Source organism: Monodon monoceros, unplaced genomic scaffold (genome assembly GCF_005190385.1).
Source record: "Monodon monoceros isolate NGI ecotype Baffin Bay Population unplaced genomic scaffold, NGI_Narwhal_1 Super_Scaffold_8, whole genome shotgun sequence".
NCBI lineage: Eukaryota > Metazoa > Chordata > Mammalia > Artiodactyla > Monodontidae > Monodon > Monodon monoceros.
In genome coordinates, this window is record NW_021703785.1 from 36,571,453 (window position 1) to 36,589,673 (window position 18,221).

At 37.4% G+C, this 18,221-nt stretch overlaps 1 protein-coding gene across 2 annotated transcripts in view; it reads right to left on the bottom strand.

Moving 5' to 3' along the window:
- PCDH9 (protocadherin 9) overlaps nucleotides 1-18,221 on the bottom strand; it is a 969,142-nt gene that overhangs the window by 256,067 nt on the left and 694,854 nt on the right. The window lies entirely within an intron of this gene.

Genomic DNA, 18,221 nt, shown 5'->3' on the forward strand with positions numbered 1-18,221 from the left:
GGAGCTGCTCTCTTGGACCTTCCATTAGATGCAATACATGGTGAAGCAGCAAGTATAAAGAAGCCTGTTCCTGTTAGCACAAAGCCCCACACCAGCCTTGAACTTTTATACATAAGTGAAACATGTATTATTATTTTGTTCATGTCACATGTTATTTTGGGTTCCATGTCAGTTGCAGCTAAACCTCATCTTAACTAATACAGAATTGTTGGAGGGAAGAGGGATGGTGCTGACTAAATAGCCTGGCATTTTTATCAGTCATTCTTTACCTTTTAAGTGATTCAGGAGCACACTAGAGAGACATTGTATGCTGAATGTTTACGACATTACAAATGATACTCTAGACTAATATCCCTGATTTCTCTACTACAACTTGTTTGATTGACCCCTTGACACTATTCTCAGTTGAGGGAAAGCAAAAGTAATTCATGACATTTTCAGAAATGTGGCTAATCTACTTTCACAAGCTTGTCAGCGGGATTTCAAGCTCAGGGTGACTCTGCAGTTAATTTTTTTTTTTTTTCTAATTTTCTAAGGGAAAAAGAGCTTTTCTAGTAACAAATCTTTCCCTTTATGTTGGACAAGAGTGTCTTTTCCTTGACTTGCTGTGTAACCTCCCTAAAATAAGCTTGGAACTAAGATCCCAAAGGATCACATCTAATTTAAGCCCTTCCAATTTAAGCCCTCTCTGCCAAAGGGAAACTAGATGGTTATTTTTTACGGTGACAGACATGAGCACAATACATCTCACTGAAGGAGAGATAGAGAATATGATTCATAGCCTTCATATGATTCATAGCACTCTCAGCTCACCAAGGAAAGAAAATGCATCTGGAATCACATGCCCTTTTGCTGTTCCTTGGCTTTCTCTCAATTAAAAATAATTAAATTAGAAAGAATTACAAAGAAGGTGGCAACTTAGAGGAAAACTGGGAGGGAGTGCATAACAGGAAATTAAAGGTTTCTAGAACTCATGTCAAATTTAAGGCATGCTCATAGTGACAGCTAGTCAATTTTTAAAAATTCTTCATGTACTCTCTATCTACCAAATAGTGTAAACATCAACTTTGATTCCCTAATGATATAGAAGAATGCAGTTCTTTAGTAGAGCTTGGTGTCCAGCAGAAACAAAGTTTGGTTAATTTAATCTCCAAAGCTATGATTGACTATCGGTGTACATTTTTAGATTGGACATTTTTCATTTTCTGCACTGCAAATAGTGTGGAAGAGTTCTCCACCTCAAAAGTGAAGCAAAACATATATCATACAATATAGGAGAGCAATTTCAAGGGTCAAATAACCTAAATTTGCTTAATTCAGTTTTATGCATGAAGAAATAAATGTGGGGTTTTTATCCTAACTAAGAAGTGTCCGATTTTTCTATCACCTACTGCTGAATGTAAAATGAACCCATTTCTGAACAGGCTGAACACAAAGAATATTAATGCTGATTGCCTTATAGATGTGTCTCCAATGCAGTTCTCTCTCCAGTCTGACACAAATGAGCCCACTGGTGCCTTGTTTATTATGCCAGGTTGGCCCTACCACTTCCCATCCCAATCTGGTTTGAGACAGATCTTTGCCCTGATCTCTGCCCTTACACAGTCCATGGCAATACAGTGTGGCTCAGTATTATCCATGTCACTCCAAATATCTGATCTAGGTTGAAATTTCCTGATATTGATTCCTGGGTTCCAAATTATTCCCTCACCTCAGCCTATATTACCTTGGTGTCTAGTTCTGTGATGAGTTTCATAGCCAGTGTCACTCTGAGCTACTTTCCTGTGGTCTCCTAGGCTCACTAGTTGCCTCCCTGAATTTTTATTTCCTACCTCCATTCTATATTGCTAGGCCACCTCTTTCTTTGGGAACCATGAAGTTTCATTTTGGACACTCTCAGGTCAGATGTGCTGAATAGGAGACCAAAATTTGGATTGTATCTTTTCCTCTTAGGTATCAGCTGACATATTTACGAGTCCAGTGCCAGCGGTTGATGACTGTCCCAACTCCCCTTGTGTTACTGCACTGGTCAGCCTTATGTTCAGTTCAGTTATACAGACACATGCTGAGAACCCACTGTATGCCAGACACTGAATATATTAAAATCAATAAGATATTGATTATATCTTTGAGGAAAGTAACACATATGGAAATCAACAATGTGTTCAATTATGTTGCTGATTGGTCCAGAGATTTAATAATTTGAAATAGCTAAAAGAAAAAAGATGGGTAGCTGTACTGGTCAAAAAGGATGTCCAGTTCTAAAACAGAATCACTGAATTAATTAGGAATAAACCTGAGGAAAGAACCAACATAACTGCAGAATGTTCCTTGTGTTTCCTTGTATCTCCAATTCCTAAAATATAGCATAGTGCATAGCTGAAATGCACTAAATATTTACTGAACGAATTGTAGAAGGAATGAATAAATGGTTATTCCTCCAGTAACTTAAATTTTGGGATAAGTTAAACAGATTAATGTGAAAATCTCACATGTAGAAATTAATGTGAAATTCTCTACATCTCATGATGTAGGTCTATGACTCAAATATTTACACCCCATGTATTAAATTGTAGCCTGTAAAGTTGATTTGTAAAGTGGCTTTAAACACTACTTCAAATGGGGCAAAAACTGCCCAGAAAGAGAAAGAAAACTTCTGTGGAAAACTGAAGAGTTGATTACTTATGTTGAGATAGCATGCACGGTGGGGGGGGGGGGGCAAACAACAAAAAACAAAACAAACAAACAAAAAACTAACCCTCAATGGAAACAAGATTTGAGCAAGTACCAGGGGTTACACAAACAACTCTGTAGTCAATAATTTGGAAATTTAAAATGATCTCAAGAAGTAGCCCTTATTAATATCAAGTTTCTCGTCTGTATAAAAAAATATATATATGCATAATGTGGACATTTTATTTCCTCTGGAATTTGATAATATACCCATTTTTACACATTATGAAACCATTTCTATTTCCATTATAATGATATAAATCCAGAGAGCTATTTACTCTTAGTTTCATAAAGTAATTTTATATACAATGAGTAATTATTGATAGGTGCTATCATTATTCCATTTAATTCACTTCGAGTTCATATGTCTTCTGTGAGGGTTTCTGATCATTCTCTCTTTTAAATGCTGAAATGGTCATTAGTTCTAAATTGCTCCTTATATCAAAGCTCCTGAGGTGTATTAGCTATGTCAAAAGGACTTTTCAGACAAAAAATGGTCAATTCAAGACAGACTGGGGAGAACACAATATTGTTTATAACACTCTGTTCTGTATTTTAGGACTTTAATAACCTTCTGGAGAAGCTGAGCCAATTGCTAATCAATAGTAATTATTTCTTTTTCTCACCGCCTAAAAAGTACTCTTTAACCCCTAAAAGTAAGGTTTTTTAGAAAGCCACACTCTTATAGACATTAAATTTATAGTCATAACTCAAGTTTTGATATGTATAATGTATTATCTGTTATAAGTTTATAATAGGACTATTTTCAGCATTTGAAAGTGAAATTATCTTTTCCAAGAAGGTAGTTTTAAAAATCATAATTTCTTTTTTTTTTTTTAACATTTTTATTGGAGTATAATTGTTTTACAATGGTGTGTTAGCTTCTCCTCTTTAACAAAGTGAATCAGTTATACATAAACATATATCCCCATATCTCTTTCCTCTTGCGTCTCCCTCCCTCCTACACTCCCTATCCCACCATTCTAGCTGGTCACAAAGCACTGAGTTGATTTCCCTGTGCTATGCGATAGCTTCCCACTAGCTAGCTATTTTACATTTGGTAGTGTATATATGTCCATATATACACTATCACTCTCTCACTTTGTCCCAGCTTACCCTTCCCCCTCCCCATATCCTCAAGTTCATTCTCTAGTAGGTATGAGTCTTTATTCCTGTCTTGCTCTTAGGTTCTTCATGACCTTTTTTTTTTTTTTTTGATTCCATATATATGTGTTAGCATATGGTATTTGTTTTTATCTTTCTGACTTACTTCACTCTGTATGACGGACTCTAGGTCCACCCACCTCACTACAAATAACTCAATTTCATATCTTTTTATAGTTGAGTAATATTCCATTGTATATATGTGCCACACCTTCTTTATCCATTCATCTGTTGATGGACACTTAGGTTGCTTCCATGTCCTGGCTCTTGTAAATAGAGCTGCAATGAGCATTGTGGTACATGACTCTTTTTGAATTATGGTTTTCTCAGGGTAATGCTCAATAGTGGGATTGCTGGATTATATGGTAGTTCTATTTTTACCTTTTTAAGGAACCTCCATACTGTTCTCCATAGTGGCTGTTACAATTTACATTCCCACCAACAGTGTATGAGGGTTCCCTTTTCCCCACACCCTCTCGAGCATTTATTGTTTGTAGATTTTTTGGTGATGGCCATTCTGACCAGTATGAGATGATATCACATTGTAGTTTTGATTTGCATTTCTCTAATAATTAATTACATTGAGCATTCTTTCATGTGTTTCTTGGCCACCTATATCTCTCCTTTGGAGAAATGTCTATTTAGGTCTTCTGAACATTTTTGGATTGGGTTGTTTTTTTTTTGATAGTGAGCTACCTGAGCTGCTTGTAAATTTTGGAGATTAATCCTTTGTCAGTTGCTTCATTTGTAAATATTTTCTCCCATTCTGAGGGTTGTGTTCATCTTGTTTACGGTTTCCTTTGTTGTGCAAAAGCTTTTAAGTTTCATTAGGTCCCATTTGTTTATTTTTGTTTTTTTTTCCATTTCTCTAGGAGATGAGTCAAAAAGTATCTTGCTGTAATTTATGTCATAGACTGTCCTGCCTATGTTTTCCTCTAACAGTTTCACAGTGTCTGGCCTTACATTTAGGTCTTTAATCCATTCTGAGTTTATTTTTGTGTATGCTGTTAGGGAGTGTTCTAATTTCATTCTTTTAAATGTAGCTGTCCAGGTTTCCCAGCACCACTTATGAAGAGGCTGTCTTTTCTCCAATGTATATTCTTGCCTCCTTTATCAAAGATAAGGTGACCATATATGTGTGGGTTTATCTCTGGGCTTTCTATGCTGTTCCATTGATCTACTTTTCTGTTTTTGTGCCAGTACCATAACTTCTTGATTAATGTAGCTTTCTAGTAGAGTCTGAAGTCCTGGAGTCTGATTTCTCCAGCTCCGATTTCCTTTCTCAAAATTGCTTTGGCTATTCAGGGTCTTTTGTGTTTCCATACAAATTGTGAATTTTTTTATTCTAGTTCTATGAAAAATGCCAGTGGTAGTTTGATAGGGATTGCATTGAATCTGTAGATTGGCTTGGGTAATAGAGTCATTTTCACAATGTTGATTCTTCCAATCCAAGAACATGGTATATCTCTCCATCTGTTTGTATCAGTTTTAATTTCTTTCATCAGTGTCTTATAATTTTCTGCATACAGATCTGTTGTCTCCTTAGGTAGGTTTATTCCTAGATATTTTATTCTTTTTGTTGCAAAGGTAAATGGGATTGATTTCTTAATTTCACTTTCAGATTTTTCATCATTAGTGTATAGGAATGCAATAGATTTCTGTGCATTAATTTTCTATTCTGCTACTTTACCAAATTCTTTGATTAGCTCTACTAGTTTTCTGGTAGCACCTTTAGGATTTTCTATGTATAGTATCATGTCATCTGCAAACAGTGACAGCTTTACTTCTTCTTTTCTGATTTGGATTCCTTTTATTTCTTTTTCTTCTCTGATTGTTGTGGCTAAAACTTCCAAAACTATGTTGAATAATAGTGGTGAGAGTGGACAATCTTGTCTTGTTCTTGATCTTAATGGAAATGGGTTCAGTGTTTCACCATTGAGGACGATGTTGGCTGTGGGTTTGTCATATATGGCCTTTATTATGTTGAGATAAGTTCTCTCTATGCCTCCTTTCTGAAGGGTTTTCATCATAAATGGGTGTTGAATTTTGTCGAAACCTTTCTCTGCATCTATTGAGATGATCATATGGTTCTTCTCCTTCAATTTGTTAATATGGTGTATCATATTGATTGTGTATATTGAAGAATCCTTGCATTCCTGGGATAAACTACACTTGATCATGGTGTATGATCCTGTAAATGTGCTGTTGGGTTCTGTTTGCTAGTATTTTGTTGAGGATTTTTGCATCTATGTTCATCAGTGATATTGGCCTGTAGTTTTCTTTCTTTGTGACATCTTTGTCTGGTTTTGGTACCAGAGTGATGGTGGCCTCGTAGAATGAGTTAGGGAGTGTTCCTCCCTCTGCTCTATTTTGGAAGACTTTGAGAAGGATAGGTATTAGCTCTCCTCTAAATGATAGATAGAATTCGTCTGTGAAGCCATCTGGTGCTGGGCTTTTGTTTGTGATACGATTTTTTTTTTTTTCGCGGTACGCGGGCCTCTCACTGCTGTGGCCTCTCCCGTTGCGGAGCACAGGCTCCGGATGTGCAGGCTCAGCGGCCATGGCTCACGGGCCCAGCCTCTCCGCGGCATGTGAGATCTTCCCGGACTGGGGCCCGAACCGGTGTCCCCGGCATCAGCAGGCGGACTCTCAACCACTGCGCCACCAGGGAAGCCCATGTGATAAGATTTCTAATCACAGTTTCAATTTCAGTGCTTGTGATTGGTCTCTTCATATTTTCCACTTCTTCCTGGTTCAGTCTTGGAAGGTTGTGCATTTCATAGAATTTGTCCATTTCTTCCAGGTTGTCCATTTTATTGGCATACAGTTGCTTGTAGTATATCTCATGATCCTTTGTAGTTCTGCAGTGTCATTTGTTACTTCTCCTTTTTCATTTCTAACTCTATTGATTTGAGTTTTCTCCCTTTTTTTCTTGATGAGTCTGGCTAATGGTTTATCAAGTTTGTTTATCTTCTCAAAGAACAAGCTTTTAGTTTATTGATCTTTGGTATCGTTTCCTTCATTTCTTTTTCATTTATTTCTGATCTGATCTTTATGATTTCTTTCCTTCTGCTAACTTTGCAGATTTTTGTTCTTCTTTCTCTACTTGCTTTATGTGTAAGTTTAGGCTGTTTATTTGAGATGTTTCTTGTTTCTTAAGATAGGATTGTATTGCTGTAAACTTCCCTCTTAGGACTGCTTTTGCTATATCCCATAGATTTTGGGTAGTCGTGTTTTCATTGTCATTTTTTCTAGGTATTTTTTGATCTCCTCTTTGATTTCTTCAGTGATCTCTTGGTTATTAAGCAGTGTATTGTTTAGCCTCCATATGTTTGTATTTTTTACAAATTTTTTCCTGTAATTGATATCTAGTCTCATAGCATTGTGGTCAGAAAAGATACCTGATAAGATTTCAATTTTCTTAAATTTACCAATGCCTGAATTGTGACCCAAAATATGATCTAGCCTGGATAATGTTCCATGAGCACTTGAGAAGAACGTGTATTCTGTTGTTTTTGGATGGAATGTCATATAAATATCAATTAAGTCCACCTTGTTTAATGTATCATTTAAAGCTTGTGTTTCCTGAGGCTTCCCTGGTGGCGCAGTGGTTGAGAGTTCACCTGCCGATGCAGGGAACACAGGTTCGTGCCCCAGTCCGGGAGGATACCACATGCCGCCGAGCGGCTAGAACAATGAGCCATGGCTGCTGAGCCTGCGCATCCGGAGCCTGTGCTCTGCAGCAGGAGAGGCCACAACAGTGAGAGGCCAGTGTACTGCAAAAAAAAAAAAAAAAAAAAAAAGCTTTTGTTTCCTTATTTATTTTCATTTTGGAATACCTGTCCATTGTGAAAGTCAAGTGTTAAAGTCCCCTGCTATCATTTTGTTACTGTCGATTTCCCCTTTTATGGCTGTTAGTATTTGCCTTATGTATTGAGGTGTTCCTATGTTGGGTGCATACATATTTACAATTGTTATATCTTCTTCTTGGATTGATCCCTTGATCATTATGTAGTGCCCTTCTTTGTCTCTTGTAATAGTCTTTGTTTTAAAGTCCATTTTGTCTGATATGAGAATTGCTACTCCAGCTTTCTTTTGATTTCCATTGGCATGGAATATCTTTTTCCATCCCCTAACTTTCAGTCTGTATGTGTCCTAGGTCTGAAGTGGGTCTCTTTTAGACAGCTTATATACGGGTCCTGTTTTTGTATCTATTCATCCAGTCTATGTCTTTTGTTTGGAGTATTTAATCCATTTACATTTAAGGTAATCATCGATATGTATGTTCTTATTACCATTTTCTTAATTGTTTTGGGCTTGTTATTGTAGGTTTTTTCCTTCTCTTGTGTTTCCTGCCTAGAGGAAATTTCCTTTAGCTTTTGTTGTAAGGCTGGTTTTGTTGTGCTGAATTCTCTTAGCTTTTGCTTGTCTGTAAAGGTTTTAATTTCTCCATCAAATCTGAATGAGATCCTTGCTGGATAGAGTAATATTTGTTGTAGGTTTTTGCCTTTCATCTCTTTAAATATGTCCTGCCACTCCCTTCTGGCTTGCAGAGTTTCTGCTGAAAGATCAGCTGTTAACCTTATAGGGATTCCCTTGTATGTTATTTTCTGTTTTTTCCCTTGCTGCTTTTAATATATTTTCTTTGTATTTAACTTTTAATAGCTTGATTAACATGTGTCTTGGCATGTTTCTCCTTGGATTTATCCTGTATTGGACTCTCTGTGCTTCCTGGACTTGATTAACTATTTCCTTTCCCATATTAGGGAAGTTTTCAACTATAATCTCTTCAAATATTTTCTCAGTCCCTTTCTTTTTCTTTTCTTCTTCTGTGACCCCTATAATTCGAATGTTGGTGTGTTTAATGTTGTCCCAGAGGTCTCTAAGATTGTCCTCAATTCTTTTCCTTCTTTTTTCTTTATTTTGCTCTGCAGTAGTTATTTCCACTATTTTGTCTTGCAGGTCACTTATCCATTCTTCTGCCGCTGCTATTCTTCTATTGATCCCTTCTAGAGAACTTTTAATTTCATTTATTTTGTGGTTCATGATTGGTTTTTTTGCTCTTTAGTTCTTTTAGCTCCTTGTTAAACATTTCTTGTATTTTCTCCATTCTATTTCCAAGATTTAGGATCATCTTTACTATCATTATTCTGAATTCTTTTTCAGCTAGACTGCCTATTTCCTCTTCATTTGTTAGGTATGGTGGGTTTTTACCTTGCTCCTTTATCTGCTGTGTGTTTCTTTGTCTTCTCATTTTGCTTAACTTAGTGTGTTTGGGGTCTCCTTTTTGCAGGTTGCAGGTTCGTAATTCCCATTGTTTTTGGTGTCTGTCCCCAGTGGCTAAAGTTGGTTCAGTGAGTTGTGTAGGCTTCCTGGTGGAAGGGACTACTGCCTGTGTTCTGGTTGATGAGGGTGGATCTTGTGTTTCTGGTGGGCAGGTCCACGTCTGGTGGTGTGTTTTGGGGTGTCTGTGACCTTATTATGATTTTAGTCAGCCTTTCTGCTAATGGGTTGGGTTATGTTCCTGTTTTGCTAGCTGTTTGGCATAGGGTGTCCAGCACTGTAGCTTGCTGGTCATTGAGTGGAGCTGGGTCTTGGCATTGAGATGGTGATCTCTGGGAGATTTTCACCTTTTGATATTACGTGGAGCTAGGAGGTCTCTGGTGGACCAATGACCTGAACTTGGCTCTCCCACCTCAGAGGTACAGCCCTGATGCCTGGCTGGAGCACCAAGAGCCTGTCATCCACACTGCTCAGAATAAACGGGAGAAAGAAAGAAAGAAGGATAGAAAGAAAGAGGTACAATAAAATAAAAAAGCTATTAAAATAAAAAAACAAAAATAATTATTAATAAAAAAATTAAATAATTTTAAAAAAAGAAAGAAAGAAGAGAACACCAAACCAAAAAAACAAATCCACCAATGATAAGAAGCACTGAAAACTCTACTAAAAAAACAAAAGAAAACAAAACAAAAGAAGAAAAACAAAAAACGGACAGAGAGAACCCTAGGACAAATGGTAAAGGCAAAGCTATACAGACAAAATCACACACAGAAGCATATGCATACACATGCACAAAAAGAGAAAAAGAAAAAAAAAAAAAATATATATATATATATATATATCGTTGTTCCCAAAGTCCACCTCCTCAATTTGGGATGATTTGTTGTCTATTCAGGTATTCCACAGATGCAGGTACATCAAGTTGACTGTGGAGATTTAATCCGCTGCTCCTTAGGCTGCTGGGAGACATTTCCCTTTCTCTTCTTTGCTCTCTTTGCTCAGACAGGACGGGGTTAAAGGAGCAGCTTATTTGGGGGCTCTGGCTCACTCAGGCCGGTGGGTGGGAGGGGTACGGAGTGCAGGGTGACCCTGCAGCAGCAGAGGCCGACATGATGTTGCACCAGCCTGGGGTGCACCGTGTGTTCTCCCTGGGAAGTTGTCCCTGGATCACGGGACCCTGGCAGTGGCAGGCTGCACAGGGTCCCGGGAGGGGAGGTATGGTTAGTGACCTGTGCTTGCACACAGGATTCTTGGTGGCTGCAGCAGCAGCTTTAGCATCTCATGCCCGTCTCTGTGGCCTGCCCTGATAGCCACAGCTTGTACCCGTCTGTGGAGCTCCTTTAAGCAGCACTGTTAATCCCCTCTCCTCGCGCACCAGGAAACAAAGAGGCAAGAAACTCTTCCGCATTTCCAGACCTTTTCCCGGACTCCCTTCCGGCTAGCCGTGGTGCACTAGCCCCTTCAGGCTGTGTTCACGCAGTCAACCCCAGTCCTCTCCCTGGGATCCAACCAAAGCTGAAGCCTCACCCTGGCGGGTGAGCAGATAAGCCTCTAGGGCTGGTTAGTGCTGGTCAGCACCGATCTTCTGTGCGGGAATCTCTCCGCTTTGCCCTCTGCACCCCTGTTGCTGTGCTCTCCTTCGTGGCTTCTAAGCTCTCCCGCTGCGCCACCCGCAGTCTCCGCCCGCGAAGGACCTTCCTAGTGTGTGGAAACCTTTCATCCTTCACAGCTCCCTCCCACTGGTGCAGGTCCCATCCCTATTCTTTTGTTTCTGTTTTTTTTCTCTTTTCTTTTGCCCTACCCAGGCATGTGGGGAGTTTCTTGCCTTTTGGTAGGTCTGAGGTATTCTGCCAGCATTCAGTAGGTGCTCTGTAGGAGTTCAAAAATCATAATTTCTGAAAGATTAAAGCAATAGAACTTTCTAAACACTCTCAAAACTTTATTGAATAAAGGTGCAAATGGATAGCTAGATATATAAATATACTATTAAATATTTTTTTCTTAATTCAAATGACTTAATAGTTAAAATCAAAGTAGTTTATATCAAAAAAGTAAAGCTTGATAAATAAATATGCTGTTGGACATTTTTGCTGTCTTACAGAAAAATTGCTTAGGTGTGAAATTTTATTGAGCCGGTATAGGTCATCATCAGTAGAAAAGTTAATAGAAAGTATTAAGAAAATCTAGAACTTCAAAAAGGAAGAGTGACTAAAGATTAATTAGAAATATAGAGGAGAAACAAACAATATATTGCAAAATTAATGGTGAATAGCAGGTTTAAATTAGGTGATGTCCTTAGAAAAACACGATGAATATAATATATAACGTAAAGTAGTTTTCTGTGTCCTTTTTAAAAAATGCTTCTTCTATTCCTACTCTGTGCTAGGTTGTATACATGCACTGGAGATGCAAGAGTTATTTCACAGAAAGACAGTTTCTCTCAAGTGTTTCTTTTTATAGATTATCTAACATAATTAATGGAATTACTGGGTCATTTATGCTAGAAACCTAGGTAGCAAATTCAAACTTCTTTGTTCTTTTATCATCCAAATGCTGGCCAAATTCGCAAAAACATTACCTGCCAAATATATTTTCTCATTTTTTCTCACGATTTTTACTTGCCTATTTCAGATTTGCATTATTTCTTTTAATTGCTCCCCCGAAGCATGTTAAAGTACTCGATTTGTTGTATTCTTATAACATTTATAGTAATCAACTTGTATTTAAGTTTTTCATTTGCACAGCGATGTTCTTCATTAAACTGATTATCTTAGAGGGCAAAGTCCATGCCGCATTCCTTTCTTTAGCCTCTATCATCTAGAGTAATATATGAGTTGAAGGAAATTAGTTTTGGACTCTTATTCTGAGCATAGGCTGCCAACACTAAGCTTTGAATGCAAAGTAAAACCCATTCTAAATTTTTTCCCTGAATCCTACAACTGCAGTTTAATTAACAAGAGATGTAGTCTTAAAATATAACTTAAAATTTTTTAAAAAATTGTTGGTAATGATGACTTTAATTTATATTATATACACATATAGATATATGTTATATGACATAAATATCTGTATATATTTTTTGTTTCCTCCAGAGCATGACTATAATATGTGAGTACTTGAAAAAACTGGCTGCAATAATAGAAATAGTTTTCCACTCAAGTATTAAGGTGTAAACTCTATTTCTCAGTGTGTAAAAGGTGATTTACTTTGGGGTGGATTAACCTCAAAGGACAAAAAATAGGTAGCTTCTATTTCCATATCTAGAATATGTCACCACATTCAGAAAACAGCAGGAAATCAAACTTTTTCTTCACTGATAGTTAAACATTTCAGAACTGTAAAACCAGAATTATATTTTTAGGTAAATCAATGTGGTAGGATCAAAAGCTTTACATATATTATATGTGAATTTCTATTAAAACACAATAAAATATAAATAGTCCTTAATAGATTTAATAGTAGTTTTTAATATAAAACTTGAGACTGAGATAATTAGATGTAAATTACATATAATTCAATGAAAACAAATCACATTTTGAAATTCTTTGAAGATATTTGACATCTGAACCTAAGAAAGTAACATAAAAAAAAAAATCTATGAGAACGTCTAAGTAAGTTAAAAACTGTCTGCTTGGAGGAACTAACCTATGTCTTCAAAAACTCTAGAGGTGTTCTGACCTTGAATCTTCCTTGGTAGGATGAATCATAGCAAGCACAATTCTTTATGCCAAAGAACAATTTCACTTTCTTCCAGTTTTTCATTCATTTTTTCCTCTCACTCTCATCCTTGACGTATAAGGGGCTGAATGGAATATAAGAAACTCACAATTTAACATAGAGAATATAATTGAATAAATTATGTCTGAAAGTGTTGCAGTGGGTTTTCATAGGACATCTCAGGGTAGGTGATGGCATTATAATCTCTAGGCATGAATTTGTCTAAAATTATATTATCCAGGATAGGCTAGTTTATGACCTGATAACAAATTAATTCTGAAAATCTACTATTATAACACTATTAAAAGTTTATTTTTTAGCTAACTTTACATGACCTTCATGGTTCATTCCATACAAATGTAGCTGTTCCATCTGGAACATGTAGTCTTCTAGGTCAACTGAGCTGAAAAAAGGTTAGCTTTTCCTTCACCTGGAAACAGTACCCACATTTCACTGGCCAGAACAAGTCCGATGACCCTGCTTAATTGCAAAGGAGTTGGGAAATATAGGGAAGCATATGGAATATTTTGGGTGAGGGTTACTCTTTCCATCAGCAATTAATAGCTTATATGTTGTAAATGATATTGTAATATGCTGATCAATTTGTACTAGTCAATTATTTTCATGATGCTTGCCTGAAGTGCATAATTTAATCATAAGCATTTCAAAGTAAAACTGAGGAAAATCCTAAATTGTTTTACTTAGGTCTGTAATTGGAAAACTCTCAAACTGTAGTTGTTTGGTAGGGGAACAAAAAAATCTTTCTACAATGTTTCCCTGAGACAGAAGAGCATATTATTTCATAACAAAAAAGGCAATCATGAAGTAGGAAGAAAAAAACCCAGGAACATGTGTGACAGGTAAAACTAGATTGACAGCTATGTTTTGTTAATTAAAATCAATATTTAAGAGCTTTTCCTTCTTCACAAAGATAAAGGAGTTATCAGAGCTAATAGTTGATGTGTATGCTTAGCACTGTTTTAACAGATTACAGGTCGATTTTAATTTTGCTTTACAAATTACAAAGGAGTCCATCAATAAGATTATGGACTAGAGATACCTAAATACTGCTGAGGAAGTAGTCTACCTTTTCAAGTTCAAATGGAGAAAAATATAAAGAGAAAAAAATTGCCAACACACAAGGAAAAGGAATGTATTTTTTGTTTGTGTATAAACCATGCAAAACCCTCACTTATATAATTACACTGTAATAGAAGCTGATAATTATTTAGCAAAAAGATTTTGTAAGCAGTTCAGAAGAATTTCCTTGGTTAATCCAAAAAGGTGGCATTGTAAATGCTTTACATATAGAGAAATATTACTATAAAACAATATAATCATTAAGACTTTTAAAATATAATACTGTAGCCTATTTTATAAATTTATATTTTAAGAATGTTTTATTATTAAGGATATTCCTTTCACAGAAAATTAGAAAACTTGAGAAAAACATATGCTTTTCATGTGCTCATAAATATAGAATCATGTACATGACTACAAAATGACTTATTTTATTTTCCTTGTAACGTACAGGAACCATCATTTTCCTCTGCACTATTTATAACAGAATTCCTCAATAAATTTGGTAAGCATTTTTAAAAACAAAAGGAAAATATAAAGCAAAAAACCCTCAAATATCTAGTCTATTATAATATAAATATTCATAAGTTTACAGAGGGATGTTAGACTTTAAGAGTTATGACTGACATCTAAAGAAGATGCTAAGAAAAGCACTGTCATATATATAAAGTTATATATGAAGAGTTCCCATCCAAACCATGGTAAAATTGCATACAAATGTCAGAAATATGATAAAATTATGAACCAATAATAGAAGTGAATGATAATAAGCCAGCCATGCTACAATTTCTTCCACTTTTATTACTAAATAGCACCATTATCACATGAAAGTCCCTTTAAGTAAAAAAAACTCTGCTTTTGGAAATAATTTTACGTACTATTACACAAATTTGTACTTTTAAAAAAGCCTTTTATGACATGAAAATTTTAGCATAGTCAAAATAGTGGTTGAAAATCCTGTCCCGCAGCTGCCCTGCAGGGAGTGGAGGAGAGGCAATACTGGAGTCCTCACTACACTTTTCTGAAGTCATTTCAGAAGGCCACTGGTGAGATTCCATTCTCTGCAAAGCACACAGAAAGATGTTTCACAAGGGTAGAGTTAAAGAGTTGCTGAGGAAGAAAATACCCCCAAAGCCCTCTTTGGCACAGACAGGAATAAAAACCTTTCTTCCCTCCCTGAAACTTTCAGAAAGTGCCCTCATACAGTCAGTTCCTCTGGAGCAATTGCCAGAGTCAGCGCCTCAAGCAGAGAGGGCAGGCGCTAACAGCAAAGGAACTCAGTGATGCAAAGTATGGGCTTCATCTGGAAAATGCTGGATTCCCTTCAGACCACTCCGGATGCAGTCAGCCAGAAGCTAAAATTTGGTTCTCAAGACTCCTTAGGGCAAAAGTTCAAATGGCTTATTCTATAAGTTGTTTCTAGGGTTGTTTTTAGTTGGAATTAAGGAAACTAAGATTCTGTAAGCCAAATGGGAAACTTTGTCAATGAAGTGAGACATAATTATCTGGTGGTGGTTGAAAGTTCTTAATTTGTGCTTCAATGACAAAGCTGACAAGCAGAGTTCTGAGAACTTGAGAAGCTGGGTCAGAAGGAATCCTTAAAAGGCTAGGAGTGGAAACTTCCCACTTAGTTTCCCTTGTGCAGTGAATTTGAAGCCTGTTGTTATCTTTAGCAAGATTTACCTTTGATCACAACCAGAAGAGTAAAGAATAAAACATCAAACTCTTTTATTGACTAACTTACATCCTGTTAAAACCATTAAATATGTTCACTTTCTTGGTACTTGGTAATCTTTTGATTTAGAAAAAAAAAGAAACTGTGTAAACGAATAAGCTCCTAAGAACTCATATTTCTTTCTTTTTTATTTTTATTTTTTTATTTCCACAACCCTTCCCTGAGGTTTGTGTATGTTGGATATTGTGGTGTTTTAGATCACTGAGTGTACAGAAGAAAGAATTCAAAGAAAATATTGCTGTTCTTCAGTTTTGTTTGTGGAATTTGAAATTACTCAAATTTAAAATAAATTACTGGACTGTAGAACTCATATTTATTGAACCCGTTCTTTCCTATGACCACAGATTAGGAATATTTGCCTTTTGACCTTTTATTAGAGGACACGGTATGCTTGCTGTATGGACTGATATTTTAGTATATGTTTAATTTAATTTATTCCTACAAATCTCTTGAGGCAGGCATTATTTCTATGTTAATATTATGAAACTGTACTTCATAGAATTTGAGTAAATATTTGATATCAAATAACTGAAAGGGTGGAGCAGGACTCAAATGGGGGGTGCACCGAACACAAAGCCAATTCTCTGTTAATTTCACCACAGTACATCTTCAGTGACCTTAACAGACACAGCCAAGGAGCAACATATTTTCATAGGTAAGAGAGCAACAGAAATTTAAAATTATAAGTATTGAGGGCTTCCCTGGTGGCACAGTGGTTGAGAGTCCGCCTGCCAATGCAGGGGACACGGGTTCGTGCCCCGGTCCGGGAAGATCCCACATGCCGCGGAGCGGCTGGGCCCGTGAGCCATGGCCACTGGGCCTGCACGTCCGAAGCCTGTGCTCCACAACGGGAGAGGTCACAACAGTGAGAAGCCCGCGTACAGTAAAAAAAAAAAAAAAAAAAAAAAATTGTAAGTATTGAGTTTATTGTCTCAAAATAATTGTTGTTTCTCATGCGTGCAATCTTTTAACCCTTGCTGGACCACCTAAGAATGCAACTTGAGCCAGGAACATTTCCTTACTAAGACATAAAGAGTCCTCACAGCCTGTCCTGGGCTTACGCCTCCTTTGGGAATATATTTCCCTGTTCTGGACTTGATATATACAGTTGACCCTCATCTAAGGATTCAACCAACCTCAGATCAAAAAATTCCAAAAAAAATTCTAGAAAGTTCAAAAAAATCACAAAACTTGAATTTGTGACACTGGCAACTATTTACATAGCATTTACATGGTATTTACAACTATTCACATAGCATTTACATTGTATTAGATACTATAAATAATCAAGAGATGATTTAAAGTATATTGGAGGATGTGTGTAGGTTACAATCAAATATTATGCCATTTTACATAAGGGACTTGTGCATCCATTGATTTTGGTATCAGAGGGGTGATGGAATCAATTCTCTGCCCCCACAGACACCTGATACCATGGGACAGCTGTCCTTTTTTCATTCTCTTTATTAAGCACATGTATCAGTGTCCTCAGTCACACCCTCAGCTTTCTGTATTTCAGATCCCATAGGGGAGAGGTTGGGGTCATTTTATTGTGGCAGAAATTGTGGGCTCTGCAGCTAGGTCTGCCTGGGCTATGGAGCAGATCTGCTGGCCAGGAGGGACCAACACAGGGCAAGAGACTGGATCTCATGCATACTCTCCTTTCTTTTTGTAAGTAAGGGCTGCACCACTTTTGCTGGATGTATGTGTTTTCTATTCTCAACAACATTTAATCATGCACAGGTCTCTTCCCTGGGTGGAACTTATCTGCCTTTTAATCTTTTTTATTTTTTTAATTTTATTTATTTTTCACTGTGTTGGGTCTTTGTTGCTCCACGTGGGCTTTCTCTAGTTGCGGCGAGTGGGGGCTACTCTTCGTTGTGGTGTGCGGGCTTCTCATTGTGGTGGCTTCTCTTGTTGCAGAGCTCAGGCTCTAGGCACACAGGCTTCAGTAGTTGTGGCTCGCAGGCTCAGTAGTTGTGGCTCACGGGCTTAGTTGCTCTGCAGCATGTGGGATCTTCCCAAACCAGGGCTCAAACCCGTGTCCCCTGCATTGGCAGGTGGATTCTTAACCACTGAGCCACCAGGGAAGTCCTCTCTGCCTTTTAATCTTGACTGCACAGCCTGGCCTGTGAATTCACAGAGAATGACATAACACTCAGCTCTGGATGTCCTAGTAGGTAATTATGTGAATTCACATAAATGGCCTATTAATAAAATTGGCAGCAAGCTACTCTTGGATTGCAGAGTTGAAAGAGTAGACTTAACTCAAGACATCTTTGTCTTCAGACCGTAACTTAAAATATCTTTTTGGGGCTCCCCTAGTGGCTCAGTGGTTGAGAGTCTGCCTGCCGATGCAGGGGACACGGGTTCATGCCCCGGCCTGGGAGGATCCCACATGCTGCGGAGCGGCTGGGCCTGTGAGCCATGGCCACTGGGCCTGCACGTCCGAAGCCTGTGCTCCGCGGCGGGAGAGGCCACAACAGTGAGAGGCCCGCGTACCGCAAAA